This window comes from Palaemon carinicauda, chromosome 43, assembly GCF_036898095.1.
Source record: "Palaemon carinicauda isolate YSFRI2023 chromosome 43, ASM3689809v2, whole genome shotgun sequence".
NCBI classification, from domain to species: domain Eukaryota; kingdom Metazoa; phylum Arthropoda; class Malacostraca; order Decapoda; family Palaemonidae; genus Palaemon; species Palaemon carinicauda.
The window spans coordinates 31,699,341-31,724,571 of record NC_090767.1 but is presented as its reverse complement, the minus strand read 5'-3'; the positions used below and the strand labels follow the sequence as shown (position 1 = coordinate 31,724,571).

At 42.2% G+C, this 25,231-nt stretch overlaps 1 protein-coding gene across 1 annotated transcript in view; it reads right to left on the bottom strand.

Annotated features, from left to right (window-relative positions):
- LOC137633786 (uncharacterized) overlaps positions 1 to 25,231 on the bottom strand; it is a 521,664-nt gene that overhangs the window by 405,892 nt on the left and 90,541 nt on the right. The window lies entirely within an intron of this gene.

Below are 25,231 nucleotides of genomic sequence, written 5' to 3'. Positions count from 1 at the left end.
GAACCAACCTCAAAAGAAGACACCGAACCGAAGGAAGTAATCGTGTTCGATCTCGCGAAGGCCCAGGCTATGCTAGCCAGTGCGGTGAAGGATAGGGTTTTCACCAACTCCAAGATGCCGGCGCTCAGCAAGAAGCAACCAACCTTCGTTGCACCGAATGATGCGACCTTCCCCTTTATAGAAAAGGCCTTCACTGCGGTCTTGAAAACAGTGGAAGAAGGGAAACCTTGCCCTGTACTGGAGGAGTGCAGACTCTTCTCCCTTACCGTCCCCCCCGATGATAGACACTGGAAAGACGTCCAGTCAACCTTCACGGTGGGGAAGTTAGAGCCTGACGTAGCCGGTCGTCAGTTCAATGAGGACCTCCCAAGGCTAAATGATCACCTAAGGCTCGCAGAGCCTGTCGTGAATTCGTGTTTGCCAGCGCGACGGTAAAACACGAACCCCAGAGGCTGATTTCCTCCAATATCTGGGGTAAATATCTTTTTCTCTCCTCCCTGGTGAAAGAGATTGCCGACAAGGCCGCCACGGAGAACAGGAACCTTCTCCACAAGTGGGGCATGTTAAAGAAAAGGAAATCCTCTTAGGACGATGGCCCTCAACCTAAGAGGAAGTCCCAGAAACCGAAACCCCAGCAACGTCAACAGAGACGGCAGTTTCCGGGTTTCGCTACTCCCCAAGTGGCAGCACAGCCACAGCAGACCTTTCAGTTGGTCACCCAGCCGGTGGTGTCGCAGTCACCATTCTTTACCCCTGCATTCGAGCAACATGCTACTACCTTTCGTCCCAGAGGTAGGGGCTCAAGCAGAGGTTCCGGCAGAGATTCGTCTCGCCGCCCCTCCAGAGGCAGAGGAGGAAGGGGAGCTAGCGGCCGAGGTGGCAAACCCTCGGGACACCAGAAGCAATGAAGTGCTTCCGGTGGGAGGAAGACTCCGCCAATTCCAGGATCATTGGACCTTCGATCCCTGGGCACACAGCATCGTCAAGAAGGGACTAGGCTGGAGCTGGACGCAACCACCCCCAGCCTTCCAGCAATTCTTCCAACAGTCAACCCCCCTCCTGGAAGAATATGTCCTAGAATTCTTGAACAAGAAGGTGATCAGGAGGGTAAAGTCAACCAGGTTCCAAGGGAGACTATTTTGCGTTCCCAAGAAGGACTCCGACAAACTCAGAGTCATTCTAGACTTATCCCCCCTCAACAAGTTCATTGCGAACAACAAGTTCAAGATGCTGACTCTCCAACAAATAAGGACCCTTCTGCCTCAAGGGGCCTACACGGTCTCCATAGACCTAGCGGATGCCTACTGGCACGTTCCAATGAATCATCACGCTTCCTCCTACCTAGGATTTCGACTCCAAAGGAAAAGATACGCCTTTAGGGCCATGCCCTTCGGGCTCAACGGGCTCCACGGATCTTCACCAAGCTGGCAGATGCCATCGTCCAACAGCTCCGCCTTCGCGGCGTCCAAGTGATGGCTTACCTAGACGACTGGCTGGTCTGGGCGACATCGCCCGAAGATTGTGTAAGAGCCTGCAACAAAGTCACCCAGTTCCTAGAACATCTGGGATTCAAGATAAACACCGAGAAATCTCGCCTCTCTCCAGCTCAGAAGTTCCAATGGTTGGGAATCCAATGGGATCTTCAGTCACACCGCCTTTCCATCCCACAGAAGAAAAGGAAGGAAATAGCAGGGTCTGTCAGAAGACTGCTGAAATCCAAACGGATCTCAAGACGACAGCAGGAACAAGTTCTAGGCTCTCTACAGTTCGCCTCTGTGACAAACCCAGTGCTTCGCGCACAGCTAAAGGATGCCGCGGGAGTCTGGAGACGTTCCGCATCCATCGCTCGAAGAGACCTCAAGAGGCGGCTTCCAAACAGACTTCGCTTACTATTAAAGCCGTGGTCGGAAGCGAAGGCCCTGAAAAGGTCCATTCCTCTTCAACACCCACCTCCATTGATCAACATCCACACGGACGCTTCACTGGAGGGTTGGGGAGGTCACTCCCACCAACGACAGGTTCAGGGAACATGGTCTCCCCTATTCAAGACATTTCACATCAACATCCTGGAGGCCATGGCGGTTCTTCTCACCCTGAAGAAACTCTCCCCGCCTCCCTCGATCCCCATCCATCTGACTCTGGACAACTCGGGGGTAGTCAGATATCTCAATCGTCAGGGCTCGAGATCGCCCCAGATAAATCAGGTACTTCTTCCAATCTTTCGTCTGGCAGAAAAGAAGAAATGGCACCTGTCTGCAGTTCACCTACAAGGATTCTGCAACGTGATGGCGGACGCTCTATCACGGATAAGCCCAATAGAGTCGGAATGGTCTCTAGACGCAAGATCATTCTCCTTCATCTCTCGCCAAGTCCCGAAACTTCAGATCGATCTCTTCGCAACGAGCGACAACAATCAACTTCCTCGATATGTGGCCCCGTACGAGGACCCCAAGGCAGAAGCAGTGGATACCATGTCACTGGATTGGAACAGATGGTCCAGGATATACCTGTTCCCTCCCCCCCAACCTTCTGCTGAAAGTCCTCTCCAAAATAAGAACCTTCAAAGGGACAGCGGCCCTAGTGGCTCCCAAGTGGCCCCGGAGCAATTGGTACCCCCTGGTCCTGGAGCTGCAGCCCACGCTGATCCCCCTCCCGGGCCCAGTTCTCTCTCAACAAGTACAGAAGTCGACTGTCTTCGCTTCATCACTGAAAGTCAGGGACCTTCATCTCATGATTTTCTCTCCCTGGCCGCAAAGAAAAGGTTTGGGATCTCGAAGAAAAGTCTAGACTTCCTCGAGGAATACAAGACCGAATCCACACGACGGCAATACGAATCTTCCTGGAGAAAGTGGGTCTCGTTCGTCAAAGCAAAAAATCCTACGGAAATCACCATTGATTTTTGCATGTCCTTCTTCATTCACCTTCATGGACAAGGCTTAGCAGCCAACACGATTTCCACCTGCAAATCGGCTTTGACTAGACCACTACTGTACGCTCTCCAGATTGATCTGTCCAGCGATATCTTCAATAAACTACCAAAGGCATGCGCTAGACTACGCCCAGCACCTCCGCCAAAACCTATCTCCTGGTCCCTGGATAAAGTGCTCCATTTTGCCTCTAACCTGGACAACGATTCGTGCCCTCTAAAGGACCTGACTCAAAAATTTATCTTCCTTTTTGCTCTCGCCTTGGGAGCCCGAGTCAGCGAAATAGTGGCATTGTCAAGAGATGAGGGTCATATCCTGTTCACAGATACAGGAGAACTTACCCTCTTCCCTGATTCGACGTTTCTCGCAAAGAATGAATTACCCACCCTGAAGGAAGATGTCTCTCTATGCCCAGTGGAGAGTCTTAAGGTCTCTCTTCGAAGAACTTCAGACTTCGGTAGAGGTCAACTCTTCAAAGGAGAAACATCGGGTAGTGACCTGTCACTGAAACAACTAAGAGCGAAAATCACCTACTTCATTCGCAGAGCGGATCCTGACAGTACACCCGCAGGTCATGATCCTAAAAAAGTCGCGTCCTCTCTGAATTTCTTCTAGAGAATGGATTTCGAAAGCCTCAAGAGCTTCACAGGGTGGAAATCGTCGCGCGTTTTCTTCAAGCACTATGTGAAGCAAGAGCATGAAGTTAAACATTTCGTGGTAGCCGCAGGTAGTGTTATGAAACCTGCCGTTTAACTATGCATAGAACAGCGAGTTACTTGGGACTTTAACTCTCCGGGTGCCTGTGTTGACCCTTGTATGATACAGAGTGATTTCATGGACACTTAGTGTTTCTAATAGACTGTTCTTATCAAGGTGAAATGTCATAGACCTCACATGAGTGCCATATGCCCTAGGGCATGATGTGTTTTTCTTTGAAAAAGACTGACGTTCCTCCGGAACTTGTGTTTCTAAAAGTGAAATTTCTTTCAGATTCAAGATTGAACTCTTTTATTTTCTCTGTACATTATTCTTATTATTGTAAATTAACTTTTCACCTTTCATTGCAATTGTTATCACTATAATCTGCAATCTATGAAATAAAATGTCTATTTTATTACATGTGCGTCTCTCTTCGCTCCTATTATTATTATGAAATACATGATTGTCATAGTTTCATTTAACCCCTTCTCTTTGGAATGAGAAGAATAATATAAAATTACCTGTATTATATACTCACTCATGCTGTATAATATTCCTACTTGAATACTTACCTTCGTCCTGCCTTCGAGACCAGATTGATCTCTCCTCCAAGGAGTGTAGTGATTAATCATCACTTGTCTATACTTGAGAATATTCCTACCCGAATATTAACCTTCTGTCTTGTCTCCGAGTCCTGCACGAACTCTCCGCAGGGTGAGTAGCCCTTCAATGACCACTTCGGATTTTGGTATGATCCGCCGGGACTTCTCTGCCAGGGGGGCAGGAAGCTGGATCCCCACGGAACCTCTAACGAGGACACATTACATACCTCTATTCGGAGCCCTTGGCACTTACTTAAAAAGGGAAAAATTTTCCACGATACATTAATTCTCTGGTACACTTCCATCAGGACGTCATGGCTTGAGCCCCAAAAAACGGATTTTGAGAGAAGCGAAAATTCTATTTTTGGGTGAGATAGCCATGACGTCCTGATGGACCCTCCCGATTATTCTAGTCCAGCCTTTCAGGCCCCGCACTGTCCTGCTGTATCATGGAAATTAGCAAGGAGCTGGCCTCAGGATGAGGACGGACGTGACGTCATTTAGCAATGGCGCCCGTTTGTTTACGTTTCGAGTACCAAAAGCAGCCACGGACGAGTGTAACTGTGGAACGGCTCTCCAGTTATTCTCCACCTTTCCATATCAAAGTGTTAACTCTATATGGGGTGCAGATAGCTATGTAGCATGTTAATACATATGTCCCCTGTTGATATACGATATCCTAGAGGGAAACCTTTAGGGTACTCGCACCAAAAGTTAGAATTCTGTGATAACCTTTAGTTTAATTCTCTGGGAATATCCCTGCAGTTAAATATACCCAAGGAAGCTACTGAAGGAACCTTCCATCAGGACGTCATGGCTATCTCACCCAAAAATAGATTTTTCGCTTCGCTCAAAATCCGTTAATTTACATAATTACTTGATGCAATTAATTACTTATTTACTTTTAAAAAGGCTTCAATTTCCTTTTGAGAGCCTTGATAATGTTTTCAGTTGTTTAGCTACGGGCTGCCAACGTAAGAGCCCGTGTCCAGCAAAAGGATTGCAATATATCAAGCACCGGATGTCTAGAGGGAGCTTGTTGCCATTTCTATTATTTAAAGCACGCAACATGAACTTCTACGATATGCTAAATAATTTTTAGCGATATATAACAATTATAAAGCTGAAATAGTTTCAATAAGTCATGTTGGTAAAAAAAACTCTGAAGGGCAGCCAGTTTATCAAATTATATACTTTCAGTGGGAAAATTTCTACATTTGGTAATGGCGTGAAATATAAAACAAATATCCTAAATTCTCCAGAAATGCACCAGATCTAGCACAAGCGCCCCGAAATTAGAACTCTTGTGACCAGTTAGACTGAGATGATATGTTGTACTTAGTAGGTTATATGATTCTGTTGCAAATGAGAAAACTTGCGAATATATAATACTTATATGTAAATAACTCTTTAATGTATAAAATTTTCAATATCCAAACATAAACTTCTTATTATCAATTTTTACTTATTTTAAAAATAAGGATTTATCAAACAAATGCTCTTTCTTCCGGTATTCTTAACATTCAATATGTTGTATCAGTGATTAAGTCTTGAGCATTCTAAGAACCGACAATCTTTCTACAATCTGTTATCTAATATGACATACAAGCGACCAATCGATTACTTGATATTATCATGCGATTGAAGGAGCCTTTGTATATCAGCGGCCAGTTCCTCCAGCGTGGATTAAAAATGGACGTCAACTAACCTATATATTCCCACCTAACCTACAATCCATGTCCTTACCTACTTACCTAAGGGGGGCTAACGACCCCTGCGACCCCCCTTACACTGCTGTATTCTGAGTAAGCCAGAATAATATATAAAGGTAGCCACTATCATACAATTGTATACAGGCGATGACTGGTGGGCTAAATTGTCAGAGTTATCTGGTAGTGATGAGCTGGACAAGAAAAGATTCACACGGCGTAAAATCGAATCCTCCTTTTCAGTGGAGAAATAAGGGCTAATATACATTACTGAACCTTTGAAGGCTATTGGAACAGACTGGGTGTAGAATTTCTAAACTTACGACGGAAAACCCTCATTTTAAAACAAAAACAAACATAAGAAAGCAAATTGACATAAGGTTTTCCCCTAACCTAACCTAGGAGCCGTATTCTTAACTACCGGGGCAGCAGTAATCCTAGCTATCTTACCCTAAGACTAAGCCTCAACCTCATGTTTGCTACCCAACCAGCTCCACTCTTAATAACCACTAAATCATAATATTTAGTAAATTGTAAATCTAGCTTCCTTTTCTCGCATTTCAGTTCAAATGAACAAGTTCCCAGAAAGACATTGGACAATTATTAAGTAAGTGCTTGGATGAGGATTAAAACTGGTAGGCGAGAATGACCCTGAATGGGAGGTAAATCAGTTGTTGTTTGCGGATGATACTGTACTGGTAGCAGACACAGAAGAGAAGCTTGACCGACTAGTGACAGAATTTGGAAAGGTGTGTGAGAGAAGGAAGTTGAGAGTTAATGTGGGTAAGAGTAAGGTTATGAGATGTACGAGAAGGGAAGGTGGTGCAAGGTTGAATGTCATGTTGAATGGAGAGTTACTTGAGGAGGTGGATCAGTTTAAGTACTTGGGGTCTATAATATGTTGCAGCAAATGGTGGAGTGGAAGCAGATGTACGTCAGAGAGTGAATGAAGGTTGCAAAGTGTTGGGGGCAGTTAAGGGAGTAGTAAAAAATAGAGGGTTGGGCATGAATGTAAAGAGAGTTCTATATGAGAAAGTGACTGTACTAACTGTGATGTATAGATCGGAGTTGTGGGGAATGAAAGTGATGGAGAGACAGAAATTGAATGTGTTTGAGATGAAGTGTCTAAGGAGTATGACTGGTGCATCTCGAGTAGATAGGGTTAGGAACGAAGTGGTGAGAGAGAGAACGGGTGTAAGAAATGAGTTAGCGGCTAGAGTGGATATGAATGTGTTGAGGTGGTTTGGCCATGTTGAGAGAATGGAAAATGGTTGTCTGCTAAAGAAGGTGATGAATGCAAGAGTTGATGGGAGAAGTACAAGAGGAAGGCCAAGGTTTGGGTGGATGGATGGTGTGAAGAAAGCTCTGGGTGATAGGAGGATAGATGTGAGAGAGGCAAGAGAGCGTGCTAGAAATAGGAATGAATGGCGAGCGATTGTGACGCAGTTCCAGTAGGCCCTGCTGCTTCCTCCGGTGCCTTAGATGACCGCGGAGGTAGCAGCAGTAGGGGAGTCAGCATTATGAAGCTTCATCTGTGGTGGAAATGTGGGAGGTTGGGCTGTGGCACCCTAGCAGTACCAGCTGAACTTGGTTGAGTCCCTGATTAGGCTGAAGAAACATAGAGAGTAGAGGTCCCCTTTTTGTTTTGTTTCATTGTTGGTGTCGGCTACCCCCCAAAATTGGGGGAAGTGCCTTGGTATATGGATGGATGGACACCTGTCACAATGAACTACATCCACCCTCATATATTACAAACTGAATTAAAAGTCTTAAACAAATGTATTTTTGGCAAAAAAGCTTAAAATTTACATAACTATATCATAGATAAGGCTTGCCCTATACTTGTCAGAATTCAGTCAGCCTAGTCTAATATTTCACATCTGACCAATTCACCGTTCCGGTTGAATCAACTTCTGTTTACCAAAGGATAGAATAGGATTGCTCTCTTATGATATATCCAACAGCGTTTGGTAATCCTATGGCACGATTCTTGATCAAGGGTGTATGGCCACTTTTGTGCCAGCCATATACTATCCTGGGAGAGGATCTCCCTGCCAGCTCAAGAACCTTTTTATCCTTCACAAGGGACACCGAGTTCCCTCCCAGGCTTACCCGGCACAGGGGACACTAGCATGTAGTCCTGATTTCTGCTGGTGGGCTGTAGTTCTCTGCCCTTTAGTTAGCAGTTGACCTACAGATGAGTAACTAAGACGACACTTTCGTCTGCCATTTCTGCTATGTCTGGGACAAATTCCACTGTCGAGCCTGTTGCAAAAACTGCAAGATATTCATAGCATACCTCTAACACCGTGAAGACATTGCTGACTATGCCTTCTCCTTGGCTGGAAAACTGGGACTAGCTAAGCAATACAGTTATGACTTTGTCAATTACAATGCAAGGTGCAAATATGACTTGTGTAGTCTGTACCAAGACCTCATGTCCCGCATCATGACTGGAAGAAACAGGGAGCCTCCATTGTATAAGGAAACCCTTCCACTGAAATCCACTACTACAACCATCCGTGACTGGAATCCTCCTGGCAGACTTGATATGATTTTAGAACTTGACAAGAAGACTACTAAGAGGACTCTTCCCTACACCTTTCATCATCCTCATAAGGGCACTCCCAGAGCTACTGTCACCATGCCTTTCTCCTCTCCCTCTCCTGTGGAGACTCCTGCTGCAAAGAATAAGAAGAAGAGAAGAAGAACCACCACACCACCTGCCAACGCCCCAGCCCTGGACTCCGCTTCAGCTGGCTCACCACGTTCCAGCACCCCAAGTCTTGACATGGATATTGATATGGCCACTGACACGCGGGACCCTGCTCGTGCAGAGACCCATCTTCCTGATTGCAACTGTACCAGATGATTGACTCATCTCCTTGAGGAAGGAACTTCTACTCTCACCTCAGCTGTTAAAACTGATCCAGAGCCACGGCCTACCACAATCGACCCAAATTAGCTTCCAAAATTCAAGCTAACAGCTGTGAAAGAAGCCCCCTTCTATGCAACGGTAACTGATTGCAACATCTAAACCAAGCATCAAGATCAGAGTCAGAACCTACCTTAAGGGTTTTCTTATCATCACCCCAGAATACCACGACAGTCCCATCTTCCTCTAGAAGGAGGCTTCATTGACCTATCTGGATCCAGTGAAGAAGTTAAAGAAGGCAGTTGTTTGTAACTTCCCTACCGACATGCCGCTGTATTTCATCAGTGATTGCAGCAACGTTCATCATGTAGAACGTCATTTTGGCAGCCACAAGCAGTACATCAGGAGAATTATAGACATTTTCCTCTGAAAGATTCCAGCAAAATTAGACCTTGGACTCTAGGGAAAGTTCCCCATAGTTGACCTGGATGTTGAGCCACTACACTGTTTCAACTGCTAATGTTTTGGCCACCACAAGACTGCCTACAGAAGTAAAAAGGTCTGGGAAGTCTGCAGACGCTGGCAACCCACTCAAGAATGCATCAACGCACACAAGAATGGGTCACCTGACTTATGTGGGTGGGACTTCATTGTCCAAAAAACTTTATGCCTTTATGACTGACTCCGCCTCTTCAAATCATTTGACAAACAGTCTCGACAACCTGGTTTGACAAATCGTCCAACCCTGTAAACCCACCTTTATGTTAAGAAGATGAAAATTTTTTTAAATGGTTGTACAAGAATCTCGGATATTTATGCTGCACGTGAGTCAGTTGTCAACGAATATGGAGGATTTTAAAAAAGCTTGTGTACTGTAACAGATGGTGCAAGATCTTTGACTGTCAATAAGGGAGTTTGCTTAGCTCACTCAGGGAAAATAGATATGATTGTATCACTCTGCACTTCATTATCCACAAAGAATTATTATTTGGCAAGGTAATAGGCCTACATATTAATGATGCCATCCACACAGTGTGGTCAGACTAGGGAATGTAATCAGAGGTGTTAAAGTCACAACGACACAGAAAATCTATTATTTTCCTTGAAGAATTGAACAATGAATTTAGTGACGTACAGTTGGCTAAATTGGGTAGGGTTCACTGACATCTTTACTTCCTATATACTTTATTTGCTCTGGCTTTTCTCACAGATATAACCACCTATTTATATGCGTTTACAAGGCAAGTAACAAAATGTTTTTCAACTGGTTGGGTACATTGAAGCTTTCCACAGGAAGCTGTTACTATTCAGTGCTTCCTTAAGAAAGAGCGGCGTTGCATACCGTTCATCCTGTTGCAATCTCATGACAGATGATGTGAAGTCCGACTTTTTATGGTTTTTGCCAAATATCTTCAATTGGAAAACAGATTTAGATACTTCAAGAAGCTGTAAATTATTCTTCAGTCACTTAACAACCTAATTGAAGTTGATATGGAGTTGTGTGAGCTACAGTCTTACTCAATACTGATTGCAAGGGAAAGAAAATGTTGGTTTGCCAGGAGAGATTCTCCAAGCTAAGACTAGGCACAGGCTCTTGCACACTTGCAACCCGTAGTGAGCTAAGACACGTTTGCCTTTGTCTTTTCATTTATGAAGCAGAACTCTATCGGAAAAGTAAAAACTGGTTATGTGTTTTTTCCCTGCTACTATCTACTTTGGACTATGACTACCATGACTTTTTCTATTCCTTGGCAGCAGTTAACTATATATATATATATATATATATATATATATATATATATATATATATATATATATATATATATATATATATATATATATATATATATAGCATTGAAGTGGCCCCAGATATCAATGAAGTTCGACAAGGGTGTTAGTTCATAGTATATAGGAGTGTCCATTGAAGACATTATTTATATATTTAGTAAATTTGATCCATTTCTATCAAATTAAATATATATCAAAATTTATAATATAATTAATATGAAACATTTAGATATAAATTCATCCAATTTACTTCTGAGTTTAAATGAATATTTACATAAAATTAATTGAGTGCTTCAAAAGTGAGCATGTACAGGAACTCAAGTTCTGTGGAAGGATGAAAATCCCCCCCCCCCCTGAATTCATTTTCAAGAAATTGAAAAGACATAACTACACTGTAAATCCAGTAGTGACTTACCACAATCTCTTCTGTTCCTGTGAGGGATGTAAAGATCTCTCTGACCAGCTTCAAAAGTGTAATAAGGAAATAATCCTTATGCAAAAGAACAAGAAAAAGAAGACTTCTATAGACTCTTCACCAGTGCCAGAACCAGCCCCACCATCGCCACTTGTGACTCCAAGGACTGAGAGCACAGACTCGTCCTTGTCTGTCCCTACAACTCCTCAGCAATTAGGTGCAACAGCAGTCATCCCTCCTACCAACGAGCCTGAGTCCTCCAACGCCATGGAGACCGAACAGGGGGCCCACTCTATGGACTGCAACTGCACAGATTGCCTCCAGACACTTCTGCAAGAAGCCACTGTTATACAAGAGAACATCCCAGCTACACAGCCAAAGAAACCTCTGCCAAAGTTTCGACTTTCACAGGCAAACCACGAGCTCTCTTATGCCTCTGTTGCTGCCATGGCTGCCAAACCTGGCATGCAACTCACTGCAAGACCTAACAGGAAAGGTGATCTTATCATCTATCCCAAGGACATTGAGACAGCCAGATTCCTTCAGGAAGACTCCACCTTAACACTGCTGGATCCTGCTTTTATCAGGAAGAAGGCAGTCATTACTAGGTATCCTGTGACGATGCCTATCTCCATTGTAACCTCGTGCAGCAATATTGACTGTGCTGTTCGCTGCACAAGTAAGGATGACGTTCCTGTTCAACGCCTAATAGCCACCTTTATAGGTCCAGTTCCTTCCAAACTGAACTTAGGAGTCTGGGGTACTTTCCCCATCGAGGAATACACACCTGAGCCCCTTCGATGTTACAGATGCCAACGCTTTGGACATCATAAAGAAGAATGCAGAGGCCCCATTATTTGCGGTATCTGCAGCCAGCGACATAGCACAGAAGTGTGCATAAAGGCCCATAAAGAAGGACGACAAACCACATCCAAGTGCCCCAATTGTTCCAAGCCACACCATGCTTGGAATAAGCGCTGCCCAGAGCGTCTCAAGAGGATAGCAGCTATGAAGAATACATCCTCTTCAAACCAAAACAAACCAGCACCATCCCAGCCACCTAAAGAACAGAGAACTCCTCGCCAGAGAAGACCAACTCAGCCAACTCCTGCTCCTACTTCTACATCTACAATAGCTCCTGCATCTACACCTACAACTGCTCCTAAAAAGGACCAGCAACGACCTGCAACTGTTCCTAAGAAGGATCAGCACCGACCTGCAACTGCTCCCCAAAGGGACCAACAACGACCTACAACTGTTCCTGAGAAGGATCAGCACCGACCTGCAACTGCTCCCCAAAGGGACCAGCAACGACCTTCATCCTCTTCCCCTTCCCAAACCTTGACTCAAGCAATTGAGTCTCTCACCTTGCAAGACCTCATACCTATTGCCTTACAGATCCTTACCAAAGTCCTCTCCCTCTCATCATTCTCCACCTTCCAGCAATTCCTGCAACAATTCCAGTTTCCAGCCAATGAGCAGAGATAATCCTTCCCTGCTTGTAATCCTCTCCTTTCAAATTCCCTAATCCTAAAAGGAGAATAGCTATTACAAGGCTGTCTTCCTCATAAGGAAACAGCTCTTGTTTTTCCTGTCTCCCACCCTCTTTCCCTGTTATCCCTCCTCTTACCCTATCCTTAGGGGGCCGTTCTCGTGCCAGCTGACCGAGCGCAGCACATTTTTGGCCCCCTCCCCCTTTTCCATCACAAGAGCAGGAATAAACTTCTTTGTTTAAACCTACTCCTTTACTCTCCTACTAAAATTTCCTTCACTCCTCTCCCAGTCTCTTTTACTTACTGGGACTTACTACTATCAATACTTTACCCTCTGACTAAAAACTTTCTTTGGTGGACCTAAAAGGGAGACCCCCTTTTCAGGTTACTATCTACCCCTTGTCACGTCTTGTACCATTCCATTCCATTCCATCCTTCATTCATCATCCTTACATATCATTTCCTTTACCTATCCCTTACCTGACATTCCTTTTCCTATTTTTACCTAACGTTCCATTTATTAACATAAATTTTACTCCTTGGAGTATACCTTTTACAAACCCAATCCTCTTACGGGCTGCCCAGCGGCAAGAGCCCGTGTCATGCTATATGCATGGCAATCTACACACACACACACACACACACGAAAATCCCCTACCTACGGGCCAACCAAGGGAAAGGCCCATGCTAACAACAAGTGTTGGCTTTAATACCCCGCCATGAAAACTTGACATAATTAGTGGCTCAAAAATCTCTTGACTGGTATGATAGAAGTAGACATTTATGTCTGAATGTGTCGACCAATATTATCATGGAAATACTTATCAACAAAGAAAACTCTTCGGTTACAAAACAATATTGCTTAGGGCCAATACAAGAGTATTTACCAGCTACACTGCCATATTTCTAAGGGCAGAACATGTGGCTTACATTGCCATAGGTCCAGGAGCAGAACGAAAAACTTTTGTTAGCTACATTGCCCTATTTTAAGGGGCAGAACGTGTGGCTTACACTGTCATAATTCTAAGAGCAGACCTAAAAGCATTTGTTACCTAGATTGACATATTTCTAAGAGTAGACCATAGAGTTTTCGTTGCCATAATTCCTAGGGCAGAACAATGATCTTTCATGAGCTATGTTGCCACACTTCTAAGGTCAAAATCAAGAGCTTTCAGTAGTTGAATATTGTCATAATTCTAAGGGCAGAGCAAAGAACTTATATTGCCATACATTTAAGGACAAAACAAACAGCTTTCGTTAGCAATATTTTCATAATTCTAAGCAAAGAACGAAGCTTTCATTAGCTACATTGTCATAATTCTATGGATAGAATTTGGCTTTTGGATATTACAAATCTCATCATTTAGAGAGTTATTTACATATAAGTATGTGTGACATGTGAATTTGACTAGTGAAGTGTAATGACAAGGCATTATGTTAGTAACTGGTGGAATTATACTATATGGTGGTATAACTCCGGAAAACAATAATCACTTCCCTTGTGTATCTTAGTATAGATAATGATTAATTATAGTGTTCACATCCCCAATGTTTTCTTGCAAGGGATCATTGGGAACGTCTTTATATGTAAGACTCCTGTTCTTCAGAACTTCGCTTACCTACACGTTCAAATGGTAATTTGTACAACCACCTTCTTTCTCTTGCTCAGCCCACAATAACACAAAACATTAATTTAAAAAAAGAATATTAAAACTCATATACTATGATCATTATATGAATTAGATCATTATATTTTAGTGTGATAATTATATAAATGGAAAAAAATGGCTCTTCAAGAAACTTGGCACATATGGTTAATATTGCAGCCCATAAACCAGAACATTCAACAAATGCACAAAATCATAGTTAATTGTGTAGTTGCAGACTTCCATGCTGTATAATTATAAATATTCTCCAGAAGGCAAACATAATTAATCTTAAGCAATTGGCCTAAACACCATATACTTCTAGCGTGGTTTATTCATTTATTCGTGACTTAATCAGTCTAAGGAGAGTTGCGAAGTTAAGGACTTAGGTTGTAGGTTAGGTTAGGTGGTGTTCTATGCAGTATTCCAATCTGTTGTTATACAAAGGCTCCAAATTCTCAAATAAATCTATGAAATCCTCATTTTTATATGACACTTCAATACTGTAATATCATATTCTCAAGAAATTCAAGAATGTACACATAGTTAGGCCCAAGCCGGCTAAGTCATAGGTCTAGAAACCACACACTTTTACTGTGACTTAATGACATTTTCGTTATATAATTAACCAGCAATTCACAATTAGTGAAGTAAACAACATTGGACAGCATTGCCTGAGTGTCTTACCTCACAGAATTGTAAGTAATACAATAAGAAAAAACAGACTCTTATATGTAAATAGTTCCCAAATACTAAATTTAATGATAAATTTGGTACAATCATAATTTTATAATATCTATATAAATAATTTCTCAATTAGACTTTCTGAAAAAGATGCTCAGCAGAACATCAACCAGGTACACCCAACCCACCACTGTGGTATCCAACCATGACATTAGCCACTTTTCTTAGAGCATAATATCTTAGGTTGGAGCCTTTGTATATCAGCGACCAGTTTCTCATGCGATGATAAATAATTTTCCTAAACTATCCCCACACCTAACCTACAGGCCATGTCCTTACCTACATACTTAATGGGGGTTGGGGGATAACGCCCCCTTGCGCTCATCCTTACAGTGCCGTATTCTAAGTTAGAAATTATAATAAATAATACATATTTCATGTTCTCATTGAAAACCGTCATGATGAGAAGTACCCTGATAGTGTACAGGTATTTATATATACAGATGATGTCTGCATCGTAACCCTACGCTCTGTCTTCAAGAAGCATTACAGAATACAAATAGGCAATGACTTCATACCTAATAAGGTTAAGGATCTTGGTCTCAGTCAGGGTGCTTCTCATCTAATGTTTTGACTGTTCTATGTCCAGGCTGTACTCTCTCTTGTGGAGTATGCCACCCCTGTGCTTACCTCTATCTAACCCACGCACAAAGTCATTGGAAGTAGTAAAAAAACAATGCAATGAGGACCATCCTGGGAGTCACCATGTGGACCAAGCTCTCTCTGCTCAGGTCTGAGGTTCACCTCCTCCATCTTGCAAACGGGATCAACAGCCAAAATAGTCTTATCCTCATCAAAACCCTTAAAACTGGCAGGAAAGGTCCTCTTCGAAATAAACTCAGGAACTTAATTCACCTGTCTGCTGATCTTAATATGCCCTCCACCCTGTTCATATGTGGGTCAAGACATTAATACACTTTAAGTTCAATTACAGATCCCTTCAATTCTCTAAAGACCTCTGCTTCCTTGAAACAGCCTTCAGAGCTGAACTTGCATCCCTTCTAAATTCTCCTGCTAATAAGGTTTACTTCACAGATGGCTCAGCTGACAGGACTGTCACAGCTGCTGTTGCTGTTGTATACTTCGTAGCGTACCCAGCCAGTTGGAGACTCTCAAACAGCACTTCCACCCTACAAACAGAGCTTGTGGCAATCCTGAAGGCCCTGGAACACTCTGCCACTGTCTGAGGTCACACCTCTATCCCCATCAACTCAATGGGCTCAAGCGCAGTCTTAAAGAACCCTAACGTTAGAGAAAACTCCCTAATCATCTCTAAAATCAAGCACTTAGCCTATACCCATTACCAGAATTAAAAATGGGTAATATCAATGGGATCCCTAATCATATTAGGATTCCGGACAACGAATCGGCTGACAGTCTTGCCAGGGGAGCCCTTGCCGTAGACACAACAAGCTTACCCCTGTGCCCTCCCTTCAGCAGTTAAAGAAGTCAATTATCGACCATTGCCACAGTCGGCCCTTAAGCACCATCAGGTAGGCCCAATTGAATTCCTCTCGGTCAGCCACTTGGTATATCAGTGTTACTAATTCTGTTAAGCAGTGCCTCCCTAAAAACACCCATAGGTTGATATCTGTCATAACCCACATACTCAGACTAGGATTCCCGTGCGCCTAGGAGATGATTGACAGAGGAAAGAGAAACTGCTCATATCGTGACCAACCTAAAGGCCTTCTATTAGAGCATTACTTGCTTCAGTGTAACGAAACATTCCTGCTTAGGCAGTCCCTCAACCCAAGCCATGAGCTCACTCCAGTCCTTATAGCTAGGTACATACTGTTAAATATATAAAAGCTTTCAGTTTTTCTGTGCTTCTATCCACCACTACATTACACTGGGTCATACACACCCTTTCCTTCCTTACCTACACCACTAGCCTGTTTGACTCCTACGCTGCAAACTCTACATGCTGCTTGAAAGCGGTATCTCTCCCATCCTATCGAATCACTCCTTTAACCCACACCAGTTCTTCCCCTTTACTAACCCACATGCTCACCTGGTTAGGTGAATGAGGTCCTTCTCCCTCTCACTCATGTTGCTGTGTTTCTCATGCAACCCAGTCCCCCTGCCTTACTGGGTTCTCATCTGTCCTATAACTTAAGCTAGCCGGGAACTCGTCCTCCCATCTTTAACCTACCACTGATATTCTCCAACTGCCAGCCAGTCTCTTCCCCTCACTGGGTCTTATTAGTGTCAGTCCTTTCTATTTGAACTAGAATTGCTCCATCTCTCCCTTCAAGGAATACACTGCCGGACACCAAGCCTGGCAACTATCCTTGATCCCTTTATTAAGCCATATATAGTTATGACATGTCCTAATGCCCATAAATATACAAATGGGCCATCATATAAGAAGAATTACTAGACATTTTTCCTGACCATGGGAACCCCACTCTGTCATGTACATGAGTTCAGAAAGCGCCCCCCCCCCCCCCCCGCCCCACGGGGACAACTTTCCTGAGGACTGGCTCATGGGTCTAGTTTAAAACAGGGCTTATCCGCTGGTATTATAAGAAAAACTATTGACCACTCTCATCCTCGGTTGAGAACCTCAGAAGCTCTTTTGCTGTGCTCAAGCCAATACCTCCCTAGAGGCATGCTCTCTTAACTGGCCCATGGCTATGTCTCAATACTTGGGCTTCGACCCCATTGCTTTCAACTTCTTTTAAAGACCTTCCACTCCTCACTCAGTCCGTTTTCACCGAGTCTTACTGCTATCCAACTTTCTACCTCCTCCTCATGCAGGTGTCAGTGGGCACAGAGGCTCAGTCCTATACTGCTTCTATTTGGCTCCTCTTTGGTACCTGATCCTTTGGACGCCACCCTCCAAGAAGGTTTAGGCGTTCAGCTCTTCCATTTTGCTGAGGAAAGAATGAAGTTGTCAGCCGTCTCTCTATTCCCTTCTTTGTAACAAAAACCGAGAATTCCTTGCTGACACACTCTCCCCTATTATCAGCGTGGAGGCATGGCAAAAGTCCGTTGTGTTTCTTCTCTGCCTTAGACATGTATCCCTTCAATTTCTCCATTGTTTCACTTTTCTTCTTCATTGTAGCATTTTCACTGTACCATGAATTTTCGTCCAAAAAGATGGCAAAATAATGGCTTTCAATTGCATTTGATAATGGTTCAGGAATCTAACAAACTTCATTATGTTCTATTTTTTTTACTCCCTCGCATGCATTGGGTTATTTCTGAGCTTACCTACCATGTATTTTTTGCAGTATTCAATTTTTCCATTTGCTTCACATACTCTGGGTGTGGATAGTGCATATACAAACCTTCTGTGCCATAAATTAATCGTTGCTCTATTTTCTGGGACTTCTATATCTTCCTTCTTCTTTAATTCTCTTTTATTACATTCCAAAACTATCTGGGATTTGATACATATACGCTGCCTCATTTAAGTATCCCATTTCACATAATTTTTTTATGTTTTTCACATATTTGACACCTTTGTATGTAACTAACTTAAAACATTTTTCATGAAATTTTCTTTCAGACATCAGGTTTATATCTAATTTAGCAGTATAGCACACCTCTTGTAATTCGAACTCATATCCACTATACTGGTATATCATTTTCATAATCACTTTTCTTCTACATAGAACTAAAAACTTCATTCCATTGTTCCATTTTGCGTTACTTGTGTTGCTACTGTCAAAAACAACAATAATAAGTATGGGGAAGTGGGGAATATGGGGAAAGGAAGAGTACCCCTGGATACAATCCAGTTTATAGCTCAAAGGTGCAATTCTGTCTTTATGATGTTTCATCTGAACACTAGCACTGGAATCCATGTTCCATATTAATTTGGAATCTTATTATTTTATTTATGACACGTTCAAAGGTGAACTCCCTTTTCATCAGTTTTCTATTACTGCAACAATTGCGTTTATATAATTGAATCTAGAAATTAAGACATTTCTTCTGTTAAAGCTGCATTCTCATCTCTGGTCTTTTCTGATTGCATATACTATATATACACTCATAAACATTTCTTCAGTTTTACTTCATCTACACTTCGTCAAGCATATTAACAATTTGAAATGTTTCCATTTTTAAGTGGATATCGCTTAAAATATCCTGTGCTTCTTTTGCTTTGTTACATTCAATGATGACGTCTAGATCTAAAATATCCTCTCGTTGTGTGATATAATTCAGTGCGTCGTTATTTATTTGAAGTTCCACTTCCGTCCATTCGTCTTGATCGTCGTCACATCCTTGATCTATACACTCCTCCACCTCTTTTGAGTAAAAAAAGCTATAGTTTTCTTCACCAAATCGAAATAATTGTGGCTGTGAAGTAATAAATTGCGTTGGGTTGGAGGACAGTTAACGGAGAAAGGAACTATTTTGCCTACACAGAGACAAGAGGGAAGGCCGTATGGCAAAAGGATTGATAAAAGGAAGAGTACTATGCACACGAGTAGAGTAAAGACAAAATCGAAAATTTCCAGTGATACAGTGAAAAGTGTATGAGTGCTAAACTTGGGGAAAAACTTAATTATACAAGAGGAGTACAGTAAGAAACTGACATCGGTAGACATAATGTGGATACTGAAGGATAAGGGAGTGAGCAGCTAGTTGGAAAGGATTGCAACATATGGCACGAGGGGGGTTGAGCTGGCAAATTGATGGACAGGCCTTGGACTTGTAAGTTTGACTATCACACGCTATATAGGCCTTTATAAACAAGCATAATGAGAGACATCATGGCCACTGTGTTGAAGCCGATAACTGAGTAATCCAGTGAGGGTGATATTTCAGAGTTGTTGCAGAAAGCGACCCTGGTGTGTGAACTTCAGAATGTCATGGAAGTTGCTACTGTGGTACTATTGAGACTCTGATGTGTTTTCGGCAAATCTGTGCATGTTAGGTCTAACACTTTGGAGGATTGTTCGAGAAGACTTTGGCATGTGAGATGTGATAGGGTTTCCTAAAGGCACAAGACAAATGCTAAGTGCAGTAGCTAACCTTGAAGACAGAAAGCTTGAGAGTATACTAAAGAGAGCCAGGGCTGTGTTACTGGATGAGGGTGCTGGTATGGTGGGTAGTGTGGCGCCAATTGGCGCCATTTTATTTATTCCCGTTCGTTATTTATTGTTTTTATTCAGTGATCATTATACATCTTTTTATCAAGGGTGCGAGTGGATCACTATTGCAAGCAGAGGTAGGTGCAGCTACAGTTTCGGTTAAGACTTGCACCAATATTGGACCGCACAACAGTCAGCAAGGTTGTTACGCATGTAGAGGGTCAAGCCATCTTACCAAGCACTGTCTAGTTGCTAAAAAAGAGAAACGAGAAATCAAGTGCTTCAAGTATGGAAAAGTGGGACATGTTGCAATGGAGTACCCCAAGAGGAAGGCTACAAAGTGGATGGGAAACGAACAATGAAAGTTGGCTTCAGCTCCAGCTCGGTTTCTTGGGAGACTATAGGCGCTCTATCATGAAAAAAACCTACAAGTGAATTGAAAAAAAATTGCAAAGCGATGGTGGATATTGGATGCACACAAGTGATAGTTAATGCAGTTAGATGCAAGAGATGGCAGCAAATGAACGATGTCATGACGCTAATTGCAGATATCTGGAAGAGTCAAGGGACAGACAAGGTACATGTGGCAGTGAAGGGCAATGATGAGGTGAAAGTATATGCCAACGTATCAACTACGAAGTTGTTTTGGTTTGCGAGTGTCTTGTGTATAGATGCAATAAAGAAAATAAAAGTAGTGATGGCTATGACTGAGAAAGCAGTAATATTTTGAGTACATCCTGGAATAAACGCAGCAATAGCAGGCCTGTGTTTGAGTACCTATAGCAGTGATGGGCTCCAAGTGGATGAGCAAGACTTCAGCACAGTGTTTGATACTTTGGCTAAGTGTTGGATGATGTCCTGGAAATGGAGAGACGATGAAGAGCTAGCACTGCTGAAGAATATGAGATGGGAATATGAAGTCCCACCTGAGGCACAACAGTGATCTGAGGAAGAATTGCAGGAGTGGATATAGCAGTCGTATGATAAGGGTTAGAATGGCTCTGCTGAAGGCTTAATTCCGTTGATGGCAGTTATCCAGCCTAGTTAGGATAAGGCGAGGTTGGTGGTGGACTTTCGTGAAGTCAATACTTACATTGATGCCCATAGAGAAGATCAGGATGTATGCGCAACCAAGCTACTTGAATGGCGAAAGAGGGTTCTCAATGTAACATTGATTGTTTTTGCCAGGGTTTATTTTCAAATACAATTGGAGGAGAGATTATGGCCATACCAGTCTGTTATGTTTGAAGGTAAGCAGTATTGCCTTATAAGAGTTAGATTTGACTTAAATGTTGCCCCACTGGTGATGAAAGCGGTGATTAATAACGTGTTGGAGTAGTGCGTGACGATACTACGTCCGCATATTTAGATTATGTACTAGTTCGTGAGGATACGGTAGTAGTGAAATATATAATTATTCATTTGGAGAAATATGGTTTTTATCTAAGCAGCTTGAAAACATGCAGGAATGCACGTGAGCATTTGGACTGCAAGTGTGGGGAGAGAATTACAAGTTGTAGTGGCGTAGGAATGGTAATGTGCCAAAGGTATCCGACCAAGTGACAATTCCCGATATGTTTTCTGTGTGTGAGAAACTAGTTAGTCATAACCCTGTGGGTGGATGGTTGCGAGTAAGTGTGGGGTATATCAAACAAAAAGCGAATCAGACCATGGGGGTATGATATAGTGACCTAAAGTCTGTCCGCGATACAATAGCGGCTGTGAGAAAAAGTGATCCTGCAAAAAAAGATGGGAATCTGGTAAAAGGTCAGCGACACTCTGGGTTGATGCGAGTTCACTGGCCGTGGGTGCTGTGTTAGAGATCGGTGTATATATGGTAGATGATGCTTGCTCGATGAGAAAGGATGAAGCCAAGGATGTTGACATGGTTAAGTTGGATGGGTTAATAAATGGAAAGAAATTTGTGCTACTATGGGAAGTAAAGGAAGTGGGAAAAGATTTGACTCTGCAACTGTGCATCAGTGGATATCGGATGGATTGACAGAAGAGGGCCGATTAAAATCAAAGGCAGCTGATTAAATATTATTTTGGCAAAGGGTTGCAATAATGACAGCTTTAGTAAAAGAGAACCAGTTATTGATATCCATATCACTGGTCCCTTCTTATAAGAACGAGGCTTAATCGTTGACTCGCGTACCAGAGAGATGATTGAGAAAGCCAGATGCGATGTCATTGCTATTTGCTGCTGTGGGAAATACAGTGTACAATCAGGTAAGACAGGTGTACCATGAGATAGAACCCTGTATTTTTCAAGGAGACAGAATGCTAAAGTTAGCCGTCGTCAAGTTCATGATGTTGTAAATGGTAGTGAAATGTTTAAATAAATTGACCCTGCAATGGTGAAGTGAAGTAAAGGAAGCTTGAATTGATGTCAAGGTGTGGTATCAGATAGAGATAGATATAATGCACTATCACAGGTAGCATTACCTGACAGTCATAGATTTTGGTCCATCGTAATTTGCTACATGGTGCCGGTTGTGTATGCAAACTAGTGAGTGTGTAATAGAGCAGCTAGAAAATATTTTCTTTGAATGTGGAGCCCCAGAAGAGATATTGATAGATGATGGCACAGCCTTCTAAAGCACTGAGTCTGTTTAGTTCACTGTTAAGAGGGATGTGAAGGTGAAGTTCAGTTGTGCTTATGTGGCATCTGGTAATGGTGTGGCAGAAAGATGTCATAAGACAGTGAATGTGATAGCTACAGGGAAACATCATTCAATAGGCGAGGCTGTGTATATCTATAATATCACACCACAAGAGGACTGTGATGAAGAAACTGTTCCTGCAAATGTGCTCTATGGATATGTCGTGAGGTTGTGTGGGGTAGGTGAGACAGTAGGACAGCAACAGGTTGCTACAGGAGCATATAAAGTTTGTGATGATGTGTGGGTAAAACCCTCAATTAATGCTGAGACACGCACCTCCAGCAGTAGAGATGGATGGAATACCACGGCTTGTATGAGACCTAAGATCACTGATTTGTGCTTATGTAGTACCTAGTGAGGATAATTACCATTACGATGTTGATTAGGATTAGTTTGTGGATCTGCCCCGACTGACAATTCAATATGATATTCATGAAACAGTAGTGAATGAAGTGCGACAGGTATTGGAAAAGGATCAGCATGAGGATCCCCAAAGGTCTGCTTATTTTGCGGTGCATACAAAAGTGTATGGACTGTGTCTGTGTGGTGTTGATGAGCGGGAAGAAGTGATTGAGTTCAATCATGATGGAGTGTGGTTGTGAACTAATAAATTGCATTGGCTTGAGAAGAAAGTTAAGGGAAAAGGAACCATTGTGCCTGAGCAGAGTCAAGAGGGGAGGTAGAATGACGAAAGGATTGATAGAGGGAAGAGTTCATTGCACACAAGTCGGGTAAAGACAAAATTAAAAATTTACACTGATACAGTAAGAAGTGTATGAGCAGTACACTTGGGGGAGAGTCTAGTTATACGAGAGGAGCACAGTCAGTAGCAGACGTCGGTAGACATAAGGGTGATACTAAAGGACAAGGAAGTGAGCAGGCGGTGGGAAAGGTTTGCACCACGTGGCACGAGGTGGTTGAGCCAGCAAATGAAAGGACAGGTTTTGGACAAGTAAGTTAAACGATTAGTAAAAATTTTTGTACCTCGCTGCGTCATAGTACTCGTGTAGTCATCAGTTTAGTAACAATGTTGTTCTACCAAAAATTTTCCATCTTTTACGAGATTTATTTCACTGTTGTTGGTCTGGCCCATAACCTGTTGACGTTTATGATACTGTTTATCTACCTTCTTGAGTTTGATCAACAAAAACACCATCTCAGTCATTACATCTTGATGTTCAGCTAAGGTTATATGTTTTGGATGACAAAATAAGACCCTATAGTTTTTTCACACAATATGGGGTGGCTTTATTTACATTATGGTAAGGGGACAACCGACTTTGGCATGCGCTGCTGCCGGGTAGTAAAGATGAAATCATATAATTACAAAGAATACTCAGAATCTTACAAATAAATCGTTATAAAATTCAACTTGTCATTCACCATCTTAAAAAGTTCATCAAGACGACGAATGCCTTTTATGAATTTATTTTGTTCTAGCATGGCTTGCTTAATAGCTTGTTAGATTGTTCAGCCTTATGCTGTAGACGGGCTCTTGCTTCGGCAGCTCAGAGTTTCTCATGACAGAAATTTATTAAAATTATAAAAACATCAATATTATTTCAGTTGCTTCCAATCATTTTTGCTAAAGACAATATAAAAAAAAATAGAATTATTAGGATGTAAAAATTTTTCATCTATATTTTATCTTTAAACCAATATTTTTTCTACGAAGTTCATATTATTAGATCATGATTTTTACCTTTTTTTGTTATCTAGAAATATTTTGAACACTTCAGAATTGTAAAATGTTTCAGAAAAATAAGAAAGCTATGAAGAATGGGTGCCGGTTTAGTATGTGGCCTACCTTTGTTATTTTGGTTTAGTATTTGCCCTACCTGGCTTGTTAGGCTATATTAAGTTAGGTTAGGTAAAGTTAGGTTAGGTTAAGTTAGGTAAGGTTAGGTGAGGTTAGGCCACATACCAAAAAGGAGATGGAATTTCGTAGGCCATATTCGAAAGATAGGCCACATACTAAACCGGCACCCCAGAATGTCATGGATGATATTCAATTTTCAAAGCAATGAGACTTCCAGGATTACATTGCCTACGGACTTTTTAAGTTGTAACTAGTTTGCCTGGAATTGGCCTGTAAGTATATCAATCCCGCTGCTGATATGGGTCACTACAGTGGTGGGTTGGCCTTGCCCAGCTGATGTTCTAGTTAGTATCTATTCTGAGGAATCTCTAACTGAAATCAGACACCTCTGACCTTCAATACTTATCGTACCTCAATTTTACTTGACCAACTGAAATATATACGATGATACTGATTTAATCTTCCATTTGCTTTACCTAAATCTTATTTACCAGCTAATTCCTAATCTTAAATATCTTTATTTTCTTTTTCTTCAACTCCTGATCCTCGTGATAATAGAAAATCGAAGTCCTGGTTGGTCAAGTCATCCATTTCTAACTTTTAACTTCATTGGTTACTATGATAAACGAACATACGAAAACATAGATTCAATTCTCTAAAATCCAAACCTAATTGTTTGATATGTTTGTAATATAAGCATTTATTATGGGATAGTTAAACCCAAGATATTGAGGAGGGTAATCTAGGTAAGGGATATTAGCAATGGTAAGGTTCGTTCTTGTGTTTCGAAGGTAAAG